Source organism: Delphinus delphis, chromosome 11, assembly GCF_949987515.2.
Source record: "Delphinus delphis chromosome 11, mDelDel1.2, whole genome shotgun sequence".
Lineage (NCBI taxonomy): Eukaryota > Metazoa > Chordata > Mammalia > Artiodactyla > Delphinidae > Delphinus > Delphinus delphis.
Window position 1 is genome coordinate 58403879 of NC_082693.1, and position 19365 is coordinate 58423243.

A 19365-nucleotide genomic window follows, 5' to 3' on the forward strand; every position below is an offset into this window, starting at 1 on the left:
AGATCAAAATAATTTCACTGGAAGTGTGATAAAAACTTGTTCATGCCAAACACCCAACAGAGATTTCTGCCTCTTTGTAAAGTTTTCTGGCTCTGCATACCTGGATAGAACCTGATAGTAACTTCCTGGCATCATCTTCTGGGCTTGCTCAGAGTAGAGCTGTGATTTTTCTAGTATTACAGCTGATGGTTGACAGCTAATCCTAATGGAAAAGCAATGCCACATTTGCTAATCCTAACAGAGAAGCTAAATCACTTTCACTTTCAATCTGGAAATATAAAATCAGATGAGTTTTTTAAAACAAGATGCCACTCTAAATTCTATCCCAGTAAATAAAGATTGTGTATATTTATCTATAAACATAAATATTTCAAGTCACTTGCTATGTTTAAGAATGTACTTGAAGTCACTTTTCTCCCATGTTATAAAAAAGACAGCAATTTTCACAACTCTATTTAAAAGGGTCAATAAAATTTATCACAAACTATTAAAGAATTGATGACTATTTCTTAACCATAGACTAAGCACTTTATTCTCTTTTTTCCTTAAATTTTCAGATTAAATTGTGAAGCTTAAAATTTATAGGATAAATATAAATTCATATATTGTTTTCAAAATTTCTTTTTTGGAACAAGCTAGTATAAGGAACCATATAGCTAATTTATATAATTATTAAATAAAAGTCATTGACAGCTAAGATTTGTATAATATTTCACACATTAGGAAAAATTTTCTCATACATATATTAGAGCAATCCACAAATGAGGAATATTTTATTAGAGTATACATTTTGGCATTGCAGATGAAATCACCCACATCATGAAAGGGTTGGGCCCATTGTGTAGTGTAGTGGAAGTTACTCATACTGGATCACTAGACCAAATTATTAAATTTTCAAGAATTTTACTGGCTAGTTGGCAGATGTTGGTAACCAAAAATGGGCCATGTTGGGGGTATTTACACCATGGAAATTGGCACAAAGTAGAGCCCACTCCACTCCACCCCAATCCATAACATTTTAAACATTTACCAGCACATCGGTGGGTTAGTCTATATTCTATGATCCTTGCTATTAATAAAATTCTAAAATTTCTTTACTTCCCTTTTTTTTCATGCACAAAATGGAAGCCTTAATAATCTATTTATAAAACAGTGACTATCTGAGAACTAATAAATGGTGAAGTTAAGATTAAAATGCAAGATTCTTTATTAAAAAATAGTCATTTATACTACAGTTTTACTGCTTATACTAGTGGAGAATAAGTTTTAAAGGTGCTGGACTACTGGATGGAAAAGGGGTTTCTGTTCTCACGGATTTTTTAGTCTAAATGTCTTCATATTTTTCTTCTTTATATTATGCAGAACTAAAATTAGAAGTCAATAAAAAAGTGAGAATACTTTTTATTAAATATTTGATTGAGAACATAAAATCTTGGTAAAATCAATGGTACATGACCCAGATATCATACCTCTGGGATTTAATTTCAAAACTCATTTGTAAAATAAGAAAATTTGAAATAAATTATATATAAGGTCTTTTATGACAGCAAAAAATCTATGATTCTTTTGGTCAAATAGATATTTATAATAATACCCTGCATATATTTTCAACATTCCCATATATTTTGGATGCTTTACTAATAATGCCCATGTCTTGCTTCTGCATATAATGAGTCATTGTCCGTGGGGAAGATATTTTTTTAGGTGCATTATGGAAAGTTAGGGGCATCTTATAATACATACAGTTATGCCCTCTTCCATCAAAAATTATTTAGATAAAACATCACCTTGTTGTAAGGCTTTCTTATAGCCATCATGCTGAACTTGAGTAATTGGTTTATAAGATATTCATAATTAAATACCCAAATAAGAAGCTTTTATCAAATGGTAAGAAAAAACTCTGATCTGACACTTTTTAGAATAGCTAGAATCATGGCTTAGGTGGAGCTAAATGGATAGGGTACTCATTAGATCTCAGATGCAGCATAACATAGGAAAATGCTGAGTTCAACTGAGGTATATTTTTGAAAATAAAGAGCTAAAATTATGCATTTTAAGTATGTGGTACAGTTTTTTTCCTACATTCAAAAGTATATATAAAAATCGAAGAACTAAACAAATGGAAAGATATTCCATGTTCATGAATAGGAAGACTCAACTCTGTCAAGATGTCAGTTCTTTTTAACATATCTATAGATTTAATACGATCTCAATCGAAATCCCATTAAGTTATTTTGTGGATATTGGCAAACAGATTCTAAAGTTTTCATGGGGAGCAAAAGATCCAGAATAACCAATACAATACTGAAGAAAAAGAACAAAGTTGGAGGTGTGACATGACCTAAATTCAAGACTTACTATAAAGCTACAGTAATCAGGAGAGCAAGGCATTGGCAAAAGAATAGGCAAATAGATCCATGGAACAGAATAGAGAGCCTAGATACAGACTATGTAAATATAGTCATGCATACAAAAGACGTAGAGATAGTCTTCTCAGCAAACAGTACTAGAACAGCTGGTCATCCACATGCAAAAAATGAATCTAGACACAGTCCTTACGCCTTTCACAAAGTTTAACTCAAAATGGATCATAGACTTAATTGTAAAACATAAAACTATAAAACTCTGCTTTGTGCCAGTCTCAGCCTATCATTAGTGATGCTATTGGCTAGAAATGCCTATGTACCCTTGCCTGGGGCCTTTGGTGAGCCTCACAGACATTTCCTATTTCAAAACCAATGTTGTGGCTGGACTGGCCCTTGTGGTTCTTATTATGATTGCAAGAGACCCTCAGCAATAACCATAAGGGAACTCTGAAACAAAGCAAAGTTTATTACTCATAGGTCCTGGAGAATACACAGCACACAGTATGGGAACACAGCAAGATCACAGTGGGAGACAGAGAGATTGAGAGATACAGAGAGAGAGAGAGAGATAGAGAGAGAGAGAGAGAGAGAGAGAGAGAGAGGGACAGAGAGAGACAGAGAGAGACAGAGAGAGAATGCACTAGTGCAGGCCTGGGGTTCTATTTCTACTGGGGTTAAGGGTAAAGGGCCAGAGTTTTGCGGGTTCACTCTTTACTGGTGAATTTGAAACACAAGAGCAGGAATTAAAGCATGAGAAGGGAAAAGCAAATGGCCAGTTTGTTATCTAAGCCATCTAGAGATCACTAAAACAAAGAAAACTTCTGGGTGGGGCAGCCTGCTCTTCATCTAGTCCTGTAGCTGGCATTGTGTTTATCTGAGCTGTCTTTGAAGTGAATGCCTTGGCAATCAAAAGCTTAAAGTCAGACACATTACATTACAATTAAAGAAAACAAAACAAAACTCTCAGGCACTTACACTACAAACTGCTAGAAAATAACAAAAGAGAAAACCTAGATGGGTATGGCAGTGCCTTTTTAGATACAACACTAAAGGTACAATCCATGAAAGAAGTAATTGGTAAGTTGCACTTTCTTAAACTTAAAAACATCTGCTCTCTGAAAGACACTGTCAAGACAATGAGAAGGTAAGTCATGGAGTGAGAGAAAATATTTGCAAAAGACATATCTAGAAAAGGACTGTTATTTAAAATAACGAAGACCTCTTAGAAGTCAATAATAAGAAAACAAACAAAGTCTTTGGCCCATTTGCTAATCAGGCCAAAGACTTTAACAGACAGCTCACCAAAGAAGATATACATATGGCAAATAAGCATATGGAAAGATGGTGGGAGAGATAAATAGGCAGAATACGGAGAATTTTCAGGGCAGTGAAAGTACTACGTGTGATACTGTAATGACAGACACATGACATTGCATATTATACATAGAATGTATAATGCCAAGGGGGAGCCATAATGCAAACTATGGACTTTGGGTTATTACGATATGCCAATGTAGGTTTATCAGTTGTAACAAATGTTCTGCTCTGGTGTGGGATGCTGATAATGGGGGAAGGTTATGCATGTGTCGGGGCTGGGAGTATGCAGGAGATCTCTGTTCCTTCCCTCAATTTTGCTGTGAACCTAAAAGTGCTCTAAAGAAGTCTTAATATAAAAAAAAAAAATTGATAAAAACTGATCTCTATTCAGTAATATCTTGTAATATCAGAGATCCAAATATCTTTAAGAAAATTTTTAAGGAGATAAAATTAACATTTCTCTCCTTAAACCAGGGCAACGTGGTCTCACTTTGTACCTTAATTTTAGATGACCTTGATCTTGTCCTGGCTCTCTGTCTGAGTCTCTCCACAGGGTAAGAAATTTTCAGAGACAAGAGCTCATGCCCATTTAGAAAGTGGATTCTTTTTTTTTTTTTTTTTCCGGTATGCAGGCCTCTCCCGTTTCAGAGCACAGGCTCCGGATGCGCAGGCCCAGCGGCTATGGCCCACAGGCCCCACCGCTCCGCGACATGTGGGATCTTCCCGGACCGGGGCACAAACCCGCGTCCCCTGCATCCGCAGGCGGACTCTCAACCACTGCGCCACCAGGGAAGCCCAGAAAGTGCATTCTTACTCCTAGACTTCACTTTAGGTACTAGGACCACAGAATCCCCTGCCCTAACAGCCATGAACCAGATTTAGGTCCCACACAGTCTCAGTCTTGCATCTTAACTTGCAAGTGTGGACCATTTACTGGTGTGCACACCCCTAAATCCACGGGTTGGCCTGTAGATATTTGCAGAGGGTGTAGATGAAGATTGCACCTGAGATCTGGAGTACCAATGCATGATGGTGAGACCATTCATGGTGGAGAAAAAGGGAGGCTGTTAGTGAAGGGAAAAAGAAATACATAGGTGATGAAGGTGGAACATAATGTAGGTAGAAGCCCAGAGTTGCACTGTCTGGAAGGCCAGATTCTGGTACAGAATTCCAAGGAGATTTTCAAACCTGGTCTTCCAGAACATATGAAGGTATTTGTATCAAAGTAAGAAGATAGAATAACTTTTACTAACAATTTTTCAGCTTGATATATAACTTTTTGACATTTAGACTTACAATTTGTGAGCCTCCATTTTCACTTTTGTTCTGGGATGCACAGATTTTAGGGATGTGCTTGCCATGAATATTGTTAAGAACACTTTGTCTCCTCCAGTTTTCCTTACATACAGGCCTATGGGAAGAAGTGAGGAAGGTATGATTGTTTTGAATCTACTTGTTCAATAAGTTGCAAAATTCTTTTCTGACTCTCTCATACAACCTGTCTACTTAGAGTTCATTTCCTGTGCAGCTCTCCATATCACTGGAATCTGTTTGGCAATACAGTTGATGGAAATATAGCACATGGACATGTCCCAGCTGCCTCAACAACTACAATCTAGTATCATAAATGTATGTAACTTCTACTATCTAGAATTACCAGTTCTTGAATTTCTGAAATTATACAAATAGCAAGTAAAAATTTAGACAGTCAATCTGTGATATGTGTGCTTCAGTTTGGAATGGTGATGCCTTCAGAAAAATAAAACCAGGAAATTATCCAGGCAAGTTAATTAAAAATAACTTAGTGAATTTTATATTTCATTGTCTTTTGAAGGTAGTTTTCCTAAAATTCATACAGAAAATTCTGTCAAACTATCTCTCAGAAGAATAAAACTTAAACTATGTTATGTTTGCTATCGAGAAACAGGATTAAATTGCCTCAGAACCTTTCTAGAAACAAATTTCTTATGGGTACAAAAAGAACAGTGTTTGTTTTGTTCTGATGTTTAGAATCAAAATATGTCTCCAATTTTGTTGGTTAATGATTGTCTTGGTTCACACACTTTGTGTCTACTTCCAGATATTGTGTTCCCATACAATGGCAGAGTTTTAGAAACAAATGTTTTACATTTAACATTACCATCTTTTCCTATTGCTTTCATTTCACAACTATAGTGTTCATTGAAAAAAAAAGTTGGTGTAGAAGTACAATGTTTTGGGAAAAGAAAATCCCTCAACAAGGTGAAATAAATGTTAAAGAAAATAATACGGGGTTAAAATGGGTCCTCATTTTAGGTAAATAACCTCAGAGCCACAGGTACATGTTAAATTTGAAATATATATTGTTACATCTTAAATACTGCTTAAAGATTTTAATGTTGTACATAATAGAATGACAATGAGTGTTACTACGTGACCTCAGATATCTTGTTGGCTTACAAGACTGGGAAACTAATGACCGTTTACTAAGATTAAGACTGAGTGTTGAGAATTTGAGGGATTTTTGAACAAGTGAAACATAATTCAGGAAACACAGTACATATATTTGTAAATAACTAGGCAGTAGATTGTTCTTAATGTCTCTCTGCTTTCTTTGTCCAGTCTTCAGATCTATGAAGAGGCTGATCAACCACATTGGACTAGAACAAATGCCCCTAGGTAGTCCAATAAATCAGTCATGGAACCAGTATGGGAGCTATTTTGCCCCTAAGTCAGGCAAGGAATATCACCACTGTTAGTAATTCCACAACAAGGGCCATGCAAACTCCATTAATGAAAGTATGACTGAGTGAGCAGAGAAATTCCTATTAACCAAGACTGTGGGGATGAGTCAGTGAGATCAGTCAGATTTCTTGTGTGACCATCTTACTGTCTTGATATAGCAATGCCTATATTTGAAATGCATTGACAATTTCACATGAGATTGTAATATTTCAATACAAAAAAATCATATGGTGGGAACACTATTTTGTATTGTTTTGAAAAACATATTTAGAATAACAACTTTTTGAAGTCTTATGAGTGTATGGTTTTGAAATGTTTTCAGTAATAAAAAGATTTTCTAATTATCATTTATATAACTTTTTCTGAAGATCTCAGAGCAATATAGTTATGCGAGGTCTTTGTAATTTGCGAGTTTTATATCATAATGCAGGAACAAAAAAAAGTCCTTGTGAGCTTAAGTAACTGTTAAATTGAAAACACTGAGTTAAATTTAAAGAGGTATGTATTCATGTTTGATAAAACTACATGATATATTACTTTGAATGTTGAGATCCATAGAAAATCACTTCAATAGATTTAAAAAAATGTGCAAAGCCTCTGAAGTTAATATCACTTCAAAGTCGAAAAGCTATATGCCTTAAATGGCATAGGATTTTTCTACAGAATGCCATTAAATTTTTAATTTTACAACTATGTACAAATTGTAGGATGATCTCACATTTGGAAACATACCAAAAATTAGGAGATGCTGTTTTTGAAAGTATGGTAGGAAAATATACATTGCATTTCCATGGTGTGATTTTTTTAGAAATCTAAAACCTGAATTTGGAGAGTGAAAAAAAAAGATTTCAGAAACTACTTTCCACTTTATCAACTATATGTGCTATTGGAAAGTCTTTTAAGTCCATTTCAAGCTTTCAAAGTTCTTTTAAATTATTTTAAATTTAACTCCCACATTAAATATTAATCTTATGAAAATATATAGGAATAATTACAGATGTAAATAAATATAGTTCTTGGATGTAAAATCAAATTTTGCCCCCTCTGCCCATCCCAAAAAATGACTCAAAGCCGGCAGTCCACTTACTGTTGAGTGTGATATCATTCATTTCTGCCAGTCTCCAGAACATTTGCCCTTTAGGTCACTTCACTGCCCAATTTAAGGGTCTGACCAGCCCAGCCTGATTCTTTTCTTCAAGAACAAAGCTATATTTTTTCAAACGTTACATATTTATTTTTATTTACTGTTTATTCATTTATCTCTTCATTTATTTTACTTAAATTTAGCTCTGTCTCTCCCTGCCCTTTTTCTTGGTAATTGATGTAACACTACTGTCCCTCCTACCATGTTTTCCAAGAAGTAAGGGAAGTCATTAACATATTGTCATACTGTTGTTTCCATATAAAGGAGCATTGCCCACTGGTGATAGTCAATCACGCATTTGCTTATCAGGTAACTTTTCTATTTACTTTTAAGGTCGGTTTAGAATATTTGCCACTCTGTAAGGGAACCCTTTGAGTACTTAGGGTACTCAGTACCTGTGCTTGTTCAAATCTTGTAATGATATGAAATAGCTCAAAAAAAGCCTTCGAAAGAGTTGGGTGCTGCCATTCTTACTTATCAGTAGAGTTGCTATGAGATTAATGTAAATCCATATTCAAAGTATGTAGTCATCTGCACATAAATTCCAGCTAATTCTTTATAATGCTAAAAATATGTTAAATGCTTTATTTAATTTGGTTAAAATGGAACATGTCTTAACAGTGTAATAATTTTTTTTAAATGGCCTTTGGAATGAGCATGGCAATCACACCAAAGCTGAGGATGCAGAACTGATCTAAGATACATGGTCATTCTCTTGGTAAATACATTAAGCATATAAGATAGCTATGATATGTATTTTACCAAGAAAATGACCTGATTGACATTTTAATATTTAATTGTAGTATGATAGTCTTGTTTATAAAAAGTTATATTTTTATCTCAAGTAATATTTGATTTCATAAGTTAGTTAACTGGGCAGGTTGAATACATATTGCACAAGGGCATACTAATGCAATTAAAAATTAGCTTAGGCAAAAATTGTCATGAAAAATGTATAATGTGTTACCAGCAAAGATTACTTCTGTGTTTACTATGCTTAATATTGATTCTTCAAAGACATGTTTCATAACCAAGTTCTTTTTTAACTTAATTCTTTTTTGGTATAAAATATTATTTGAATTCAAAGATAACTCTATATTTAACAAAAAGGCTCATATGTCAACATTTACTGACGTGGTTAACTTTCATACCATTATTTAAAACTTAAGGACAAAGAGGTTAAGGTTTTTTAAAAGATTCATTTGTAACTAGGCATATCTTTAAAAAAAGTTTTAGTAGCCCACCAGCAGAGATCTGATTTATTAGATGTTGGTTAGACCAAAGATGTACATTTTACCAAGCAATTCACATGGTTCTGATGAAGATAGTTTCTATACCACACGTGATGAAATAAAGTTCAAACAATAGAACATGATTTTTAGGACCAAAAAGGAAACAAAAAAATGTATTTGTATTTTCTGGTATCTCTCTCTGTGAATAGGCTTTTAATAAAAATTCAGCTAGGAGTCCCCCATTTTCTTTGCAGATCATCAATGCTCATAAGCTATCTCCTTCCACTCCCCATTTATTTACTTCATTCTGTTTTCAGTGAGAAAATTAATTGCATTACATTGGGCAACCATTATTAGCACCTTTAATTTTCCCATCCCTGTCTCTCTCAATTCAGGAGTGGTTACCAATGAAACAATAGGTTTGATTGGGAGGATGCACCCTAAATCTTATTTTTGAATCTAGGCTGACTGTGTCTGACCAGGAAAGGCTCTGAATGACAATCTTATCTCCTGCTGTTTAGAAAACAGAGAAGTTGGCTTTTCCATCTCTCTGAGTCTGCTGATTCTCAGTAATTTAGATTACAGGCCACAGGCAGAAAGACCCTTGCTTCCATCTCTGCCTGCAAACTGACAGATTCTTGCCTGGGCTTATCTCTTTTCTATAGAATTTTGCATTTTTCCATCAGAATTCTGTGTTTTTCCATCCTCTTCCCCTACAGCTACAAGTTCAAAGGCATTTGGCGTGACTCCCAATTATTACAGGTTATAGTTCACCAAATGTTTTTCCTCAGGACAAATGTCACAAGCATATCAGCATATACTATATCCTTTCTTCTACCAGCTGTCACGTACCAAGACAATTTTTTAAATTTTTATTGGGGCACAGCCCCTCTTCCAGGTACCAATTTTGGAAGTAGAATTCAGACTATACTGCTAGAACAAGAAACCCCACATTTAGTGGTTTGAATGATGTAGGAATTTACCTCACACAAAACAGTGCAAAAATGAATTTTCCAGAACTGGTGGAAATGACCTGTTCCAAGAAAACATTTAGGGATGCAGATTTCTTTCATCTTGCTCTATCATCTTCAAGTGCTCTGTACTTGGACATATCATCACTGTTGGCTAGCATTCATATCTCTGCCCAGACCAGAAGAAAGTGAATGAGGAAATCCACTGTTGGTGGCTTTATAGTTAAGGTGACGATCCAAAAGTTGCTCACCTGATTTCATCACATATACCAGTGGCCCAAAGAGAGTATATGGGTGTACCTATGCTAAAAGAGGCTAAGTAATATATCTTTCTGGGTTATTATGTGGTAACTAAAACTTGGGAGCCCCATCGTTGAAGGGAGTAAAGGGGGGAATAAATGCAAGAAGACAATTTGCACTCAATGCCAAAAGAAACTACAGTTTGGCTTTAGTATTTCCTAGTCTATCAAATACAAGCCCTTCTGAATAGCTTTCTAGCTCCCAATGCTTGCTTTACCACTTGTCTATCCTCACTTCTGGAATAGTTTTACTAAGTTCTTAGGAACACTCATTCCTCCCTTTGTGTTTTTAATCATGGAATTTTTTCTAATACCTCCACTCATTCATCTTCATCATCTTCAAAACCTGATTTGAAATTTGTCTTCTCCACAAAGTACCTGATTATTCTGCATAATTTCTCACATCATCACTTTTTACTATGTTTATTTCCACTTATGAAGATGTTACTTTAATAATTTTAACTCATTTCACATTTATATGCCATCTTCCAGCTAGACTGTAAACACTTCAAGGACAAGGATAAAGCGCTTCTTTTGAAAACACCAATAATATGAAGAAGTGAGGTAAATGTTCCTTGCTGGAAAAGCGTCCCTCCTATGACAGGAATTTTTGGGAGAAAATCACAGTGTTTGAGAATGAGAATGCCTTTACTATTTCTGCTATGTAACCAGCTGTGTGATCTTGGACAAGTAACCTGATATTCTGTGCTGTTATTGTTGTTATGCTAATGATGAACTCTAACAGCTTTGACAGCAGAGTTCTTTATGACTAAGTTTGGTGACTATGGCATACTGGTTATTCAGTTTTATCATTTACCATGCTTAATAGTATCATTTTTCTATGTAAAAGCTCATATTGTTTATAATTAATTTACATGTGTTTTGTTTTTCATGATATCAGGCAACATTGGTACAAGTATCAATGTGTGCTACTGTCAGTGTACGAGCTGCTAATGATAATGCTCAACTGCTTTCGCTATGAAACTCTAGAGTCATAAAAATTTCACATTTATCTGTTAAAAATAAATTTACTATTTATTTACTAAATGAGAAACCATCTGATTAAACAAATAGGTCGTCTACTGTGACCTAAGGCCCAACAAGTCAGAATTTGTAAAACGAAAAGTGAACCAATTCTATACACAGTTCATGCTAACTCGGCACTTTTACACAGAATAATTAATGTAAAATGATATGCTAAGGTTATTTGGTCTCTAATGTCCCTTCTAGCAATAACATTCCATGATTCATACTGCAAAAAGTGAAAGTTTCTTTATACTTTTAAATATTAGTGTGATATATTCACATTATTATTTTTCTAGTTGATTAACTTAAAACTATCAATATAAAGAACTAAACAGTTTTTGAGTAAAATATCTCTGTTGTTACAGATAAAACTTCTCACATACATCAAAGCCATAAAGTTCTGGATCCTATCAAGTCATCCAGAAGTATTAAATGTAACTAGCCATCCTGGAAATAAGGCTGAGCTTTATATTGGCTTCACATAATAGGTATTTTATTTTCTGTTTTAAAGCCCTGAATGCACAATGGTTCACTATGCACAATAACATTTGTATAATGAGATAATAAAAGGAAATATTAATATTTGTGCTTTTATCTTCTACTTATTTATAAAGAACTTCCTAGTCAATCAGAAAACAAATTTACATGCCTCCTACATATATTCTCAGAGGTTCTATATTCTCCTGCCAAACTTTTTATTAACTGATCCCAACTCATAAAACTGGGCTTGTTTTTTTTTTTTTTTCTTCTCGGTATCAGAAATTGGTATCTTATATAAGGTGAAACAAAATTTTTAAAATGAGGAATGGTATTTTACTTGATTCATGTCAAGACACTTTAATCAGATAGTTAAATAGTTGCTAATATTCATCCACTCATTACTAACGTAATTTATGGGGTATTGCTTATCTTTTGTTGCAAACCTGGTCCTTCATCTGTCCTTTATTCCATATTTTTATTAAGTTAGTTAGAATTGGGCTTTGTGATATGCAGCATAAGAAACCAAACTAATCCAAGAATAGTTTTGTGATTTTCAAATAGGAGGATAAAAAAAATAGCTGGGGAAGCCCTAGAGAAAAGTAGGAGGTAAATCTGAGGCAGATGAAGATTTTTCAAAATTCCTACCAACGTTTAATCTATTTTAGTTCTAGACTGAATTAAGGAAATGAGCCCCCACTATGGGCTAGAACAGAGAGAGAACACATTCTGGGTAAAGATAATATTTTAAGGAGACTTTACATTTTTCACTTTAATACTGGTGACTTCTGCTGCATAGAAACAGGAGTATACTACCATATGACAATAAAAACTGACCCTAAGTTATTCGTAGTAAGAAGTTAAAAGAGAAGTTCTTTAAAACAACTATGATTAATATATTTAATAAGCTAGAGAAATATAGAAAGGTGAAAATATCACTAGAAAACTTGAATCTAAAAAAATCAAATTGAAATTCTAGATCTTAACAATACAGTAACTAAAATTACTAAAAGCAAAATATATACAAGACAAGACTGAATTGGTGCAATGAAAGATAGCAAAACATATGCTAAATCCAAAAACCTGGGGAAAATATAAATACACTAAATAATTTGAGTCATGTGAGAAACAGTGAAAATATACTCTTTATCTCATAGCGAAAAGAATCCTGGAAGAACAGGAAATATGAAGCAGAAGTAATATTTGAAGAGTTGAATGTCCAAAAATTGTCCAAAACTGGTAAAATACATGAACCTTTAGATTCAAGAAGACCTATAAATGATGTGCAGCATGAAAGAAGGAAGAAGAAGAAGAAGAAGAAAAGGAGAAGAAGAGGAAGGGGAAGGGGAAGAGGGAGGGGAGGGGAGGGAGGGAGAGGGGGAGAAAGGGGGAAGGGGGAGGGGAAGAGAAAGGAAAATCACAGGGAGTCACATCATAATAAAACAGAAAGAAAGAAAATCTTGTAAGCAGCCAGAGGAAGAAAGAGACATTACTTTCAAAAGAGTAAAAAAATAACACTGACAGATAATTTGCCAAATAAATGATGAAAGCTAAAAGCAGTGGGATTACACTATTAAAGTTTGAAAGAAAATGCCTGTTACACTTGAATTCTACTTTCAGTGAAAATAATCATCAAAAGTGAAGATAAACTTTCTGATTCTGACCAGGACATAGAGAGTTGCAAGAAACTATTGATCTCACTCTAACACAGATGATATAAGCTACAGCATCATAGTTGTCTTGAATATGTGAGAAAGCTGAGGACAATAAGAAATCCATGTGAATTAAAGTGCAGAATGTGGAAACTCCTTTTAGGAGGGAGAAATCATGACTTGCTTGCATTCTTGATGAAGCAGCAGGAAGGGGAAAAATTTACCACAGAATGGGATAGGGAAAAAAACAGCCAAAAATTTAGAATTTATTGACTGAGTGTGACCTTGTTCATGTTTTGAAATTCCAAGGACCTGTAGCCATAGAGAAAAATTACATTAACTGCCATTTCTTACACTCAGGACTTCACTGAATGCTTGGGGATAATATGCTGAAAATAGAGTGAGGGAACAAGGTAGGAAAACTGTAGAAAATTACTCCCAGGAATTCTGGACACTTACTAAATGTGAGACAGCAGCTTAGTAATAATGCTAAGACATGAGAATCACAGGTATATTTTTGTCTCTGTAGAATTTACTTATAAAATGTATACTGCTATTTTTATATTATGTTTATGAATTATATTGATAAAAATAAGAATTTATTAAAAAATGATTTCTAAGCACTGTCATGAACTTGAAAGTGCACTATGTCTTTCTATGAAGAGTAACACATGATAAGCCATACTACTTTCCACTTAAACTGAATATGCAAACAAAGATATTCTTTTAGTGTTTTTTGTTTTAGGTGGAGTTACATTTCATTAGATCAGATTGCTTTTTTCTTTTTCCTGAATTGAAACTTCTTTTTTAATTTTGAAAGTCATGTTACCAAGTTGTAGGGAATGTTAAAATATGGCTCTGTTTATGTTGGGGCAAGTTAAAACATCTATTTCTTCTCATTCTATTCACTTGTCAAATCTTGACTACTGAAATGGGGATTCTTAAATTGATATGATTCTTCATAAAGAATTCTTTCCATTTAGAATGAAGTGAGAAGTTTATAACAATCCTTAAGACCCCTTTCCAGTTTCTTATTCATTCATTCATTCATTCATTCATTTGAAAATGTGCTATTGTAAAAGCCTTTGTTGTAGAATTAGGAGTCCTGCTGGGTATATTGACCTCTTAGGTTGGTGAAAAAGTAGTACTGAATTTCCAAACATTCAAAAAATGTTAGAATGATGAGCTAAAATATTATAAAATAGAGACAATACAAAGCTCTATATCTTCATTTGATTATTGGATCATCATCTGTATCGTCATTCCTAAGTCTTTTTAAGGTGAAAGTAAACTGTGAATATGCTAAAAAGCAATGTTGAACATATACAGCTGTGATGTATGAATGTCTTCACAATATCTATCCATGAGATAGATAATATTATCTCCATTTTTTGGCTGAGTAAATGTAAACCCATGATTAAATAAGTAGGTCAATATCACAGAGAAATCCTAGTTTCCCTGACAGCAAAACCTATAGCCTTGCTGTTACACTGTGCCTCTGTCTTTCCTGCTCTGAAGTTGGCTGATTTCACCCAAGACTCTTGGATTTATTTTTGGTTGGGTTAAGTGAGCTTGCTCACCAAGGGGTATGTAATGCATGGGTCAGAAATCAAGAAAAAATTATAGTAAACATGGACTGTACCTTGCCAGCCTGAGAAAGGTTTACTACATGTGTTTGCATTTGAATGTTATCCAAAGTGAAAATACACTTTATGCTTACATTGATGCACATAATAATGATAGAGCTAAAAGTGAGAGTTGTCAGAGGTCTCTTGGATTGGTAGGAAAATAATTCATTTTACATTCTGAAATACAGACACTCATTTCTTTTAATAATGACACTTGACAATTCATTAAAGCAACAAGTCCATATTGATTGACAGTTTTGTTTACCGAACACGGCACTCTCTGTGCCATCCTTTCATTTCTTCTCTTGCTTTGGTCTCTTATCTTTGCCTCAATGCAAGTTCTATTTCAGTATGTCTGTCCTTTGAAGATGAAAAAGAAGAGTTTTACAGCATACATTTTTTCTCTTTAAGGGAAAAGTTTAGTGTGGGAGCACTGGTAACATTGTCAATATTTTATTTTTATAATTTCTTTCCCTTTAATTATAGGTTTGCCATTTAGACCAAGTCAGAGTCTAGTAAATGAATTGGTTGTGGCACAGCTAGTCCACAAATGTCAGTAGGGATGTGTTGGGGGATATATTTCCACATTATTAACTGCACCACTGATTTAGCCATGGTAACTGATATTATTTCAAGAGTTGGGAAAGAACAGATCAACTCAGCTACAGCTCTAACAGACACAACCTCAATTCTTTCAACATTGGCATAAGACTCATTAATTTTAATAAAACTCTTTTCTTCACCTCAAGAAATGTTTCCAATTCCTGTCACAATTTGAATCCAGTCAGATTTGTGATCTTAGGCTTCTTACCTCTGATAATTCATACAAGAACGTCTTTCCTACCAGTATCTTTGTTTTACCATTAATGAATAACATCAAATCTGAGAAACATGCATTTACTATGTGTTTGAACATCTGTTTGAAAATCTCATCCTTTAAAGCCAAAGGTGGAATATTTTTGCACTTCCCAGTCCTCTGGAGATTCTATGTCTACAATATGCTGACAAGTTAACATTCTCTCAAGCAAACCTAATTTCCTTTCTTCCAAAGTAACTCCAAATGTTTGTATTATTCCTTTCACATTTTTGTATGGAGTCAGTGAGAGGAAAGAGATAACGGGTTCAGGACACTGTTCAATTTTATGCTTTACTATGAAAACTTTTTTGTTATAATTTTTATACTATTGAAATATCTGTTGTAATATAACTGCATTTAGAGTAGCATAATGGTTATAATTTGTACTGTCTGGGTTCTAATCTTAGCTTTGTCACTTAATAGCTGTGTGACCTTGAGCAAGATAATGAATCCTTCTGTGTCTCAGTTTCCTTATGAGTAACGCATACATATGCATACAGGACTTTGAAGACTCTTTGGCACATATTTAGGGTTCAATAAATGTTAGCCATTTTTATAATCATTTTGTTGCTTCTACTCTTGTTATTATTTGGGCACTCAGTGTCCAATGTGCCAAGGGTTAATAAGAGGAATTCCTTAAGACTATGTAGAAAATCTTCTGAGCCATCTAGAAAAATATCTACCATCCCCCTGCAGAGCTGAAGCAGATCTTTGCAGCTAAATTCCTTTTCCACTCTACTTACGAATTTTCAACTGGTAATGTAATTCCTATTTTTTTCTACAATTTTCTTTATGCCACTTAAATGTACACAAGGAAGTATCGGAACCATGTGTGTATAAGATTTTACTATGCGTATTTCAACAATTCTAAGTTTACTTGACAAAAAAATTCAAAATTATATTTTGGCAAATTTCACAATCCTTGGCTCAACCTGGATTTGAGGATCTGTCAGGAGGAATATTTTCATTAGTGATAAAGAATATATTTTCTCCTTGATAAGTCTGAATAGAAAGTAATATGTGTTTGATACTAATGCCTATAATTCTCAGTATTTTCCAGTTTCAAATTCTTATAATATATAATCTCCCCAAAAAGCCTTAGGTGGAATTTAAATAGCTTCGTTCAGGGTTGGATGGGTTGTAATGCCAGAAAAAAAAGAAACACAGTTTAATATGGTTCTTTAGGGGGAGAAGTGGGACCAGTTGGTAGACATGTTAACATTGTCTATCTGGCAATAAAATAGACTTACGAGACAATATAATCCAAGTCTCTGAGCTTTTCAAACATTTGCTAAGGGTGTGCAGAGGAAGTAAAGGATAGGAGTATACAACTTCTAAGTTTTCTCTCCCTTTTTATATTTTAACCTCCTTATTTCACCCAAATATTTAGAAAACTACCTGAATATATTTTCTTTTCCCTCCCACCAAATGAATTGGTGACATCCTTTGAGATAACCAGATAATTTTGGTGATACTTAAACATCATTGAAAATCACTGGGTGATGGTGATTTAGCTAAAAGGAAGGAAATCAAGGCCCTTATTTTTAAAATCCCCAAATCAAGAAAAACCTCTTCATTTGTTCTAAAGAGAAACTTTGACAATTGGGATAAAATTCTAGCTAGTTTTCAAATTACTGCTAAAAGTGACCCAAGACAGCCCAGATATGCTCTTTATACACTCTTTTTGCTGTTTCTACCATCCAAAAGTATGATGTCTTTTTGGCTCAATTTTATTATCACACTGTAGTAAAAGGAAATATCAATAAATTCATGAAACAAGACAAAGAGAAAGAGAGATGTTTAGCTTTGTATCATGTAAATGTTTAGTATGTTTTTTCACCTGTAAATTCTCATTATAATAGGGATTCTTTTTCTGTTTTGTAAATAAGTTCATTTGTACCTTTTAGATTCCACATATAAGCGACATCATATATGTCGTTCTCTGTCTGACTTACTTCACTCAGTATGGCAATCTCTAGATCCATCCATGTTGCTGCAAATGGCATTTACAAAACAGAAGTAGATTCACAGATGTAGAAGACAAACTTATGGTTACCAGGGGGAAAGGGGTAAGGGATAAATTAGGAGATTGGGATTGACATATACACACTACTATATATAAAATAGATAACTAATAAGGACCTACTGTATAGCACAGGGAACTCTACTCAATACTCTGGAATGAACTAAATGGGAAAAGAATCTAAAAACAAAAGTGGATATATGTATATGTATAACTAATTCGCTTTGCGGTACACCTGAAACTAACACAACATTGTAAATCAACTATACTCCAATAAAATTTTTTTTTAAAATAGAGATTTTTTCCTCTTTTGAAGTTGTTAGATTAGGGGGTGCTTGAATTTGTGTTCCTGAAAAGCAGATACTGAAGTGATGATTTGAGGGAAAGTGGCTTCTTTGGGAGGTGCAAGAAAAACTGAAGTAATGTAATTGAGACAAGAAAGAGAAGACAGTGAATAAAGATGTATTTTCAAGTGAGTAGCCATTATGAGTGACTAGAGCTTAGATCTCCAGAACACTTTGGGAAATGTTATAAATACACACTTCAGTTATTCCACAGGAGAGGCAAGTGAACTGGGATCTTTAGCCCTTAATCCCTGTTAGATATTGATTGAGGTTTGCTTCTTGGGGAATGGGGGGAAGCATTGTTAACTCCTTGATATTCTTAGCCTTCCAGGATCTTGCCACAGTGGTTTTCATCCCCTCATGTGAAAGACTTCTGGCAAAGAGATTCAGATACTGTTAGTTGCAAGTCTAACAGCAAGCATTAAAGTGATGTAAGTCAGGGTACCAATTGCATTTGTTAGAAATGACCTCCTCTGTGTCTTTAAAATGAAAGCTATCTTATTCTAGTTGTTCTTCATATATGCTCATATATCACACTTTTATTTTCATTATCTCATTACATTGCAATTGCTTATTTATTTCTATACCTCATATTGTTCACCAATGAAATTCTAGCGCACTGCTCAGTAATTGCTCAATAAATATTTCTTAAATAAAGAATCTCCTCACAATTAAGAATGACACTTTACAATCCACTATTATTGATTTTTCTTACCTCATGCTAGTCCAGACTGCTTACATACTTCTGATTTACCGGGTAGATTATTCTAGTATTTTCAACACACTTTACAGTCACCTGTATTTAGAAGTACTTTTCCAGTCACTCTTATTGTCCCAACCCATTATCATTTAATTAGAAATTTGAGTGAAGGAAATGAAATGTCATACACATATCTTGGTATACCCAGATTTGAAGGATAAGTACATTAAACACCAAAAGGAAGGTAGTGCAATTACATGAGTAAATATGCATTGCCAGGTAAGTGCACTTTACAGGTATGCGTTAAAATTCAAGAGGTTGCATCCCAGAGAAAAGGGAACAATGGGTTGTCAATGAGATTTTAAATGAACAAGAAGTATTCCTGTCAGTTTGAGAGTGATCTAAGAACACGCGTTCAGTAGAAGTGCTGGCCAGTGGAGATGTGGACGAGTTTACATGGAGGAGTTAAAGACTCTTCCATCAACTTTATACTTCTTTGCTGCCAGTATTTACATTTTCTCACATATAATAAAATACTCAAGTTAACTGAGGTTTGAATAATATCTTTTCAGTAGTGTTATTTCTTTGGTTGGTCTTACTCTTATG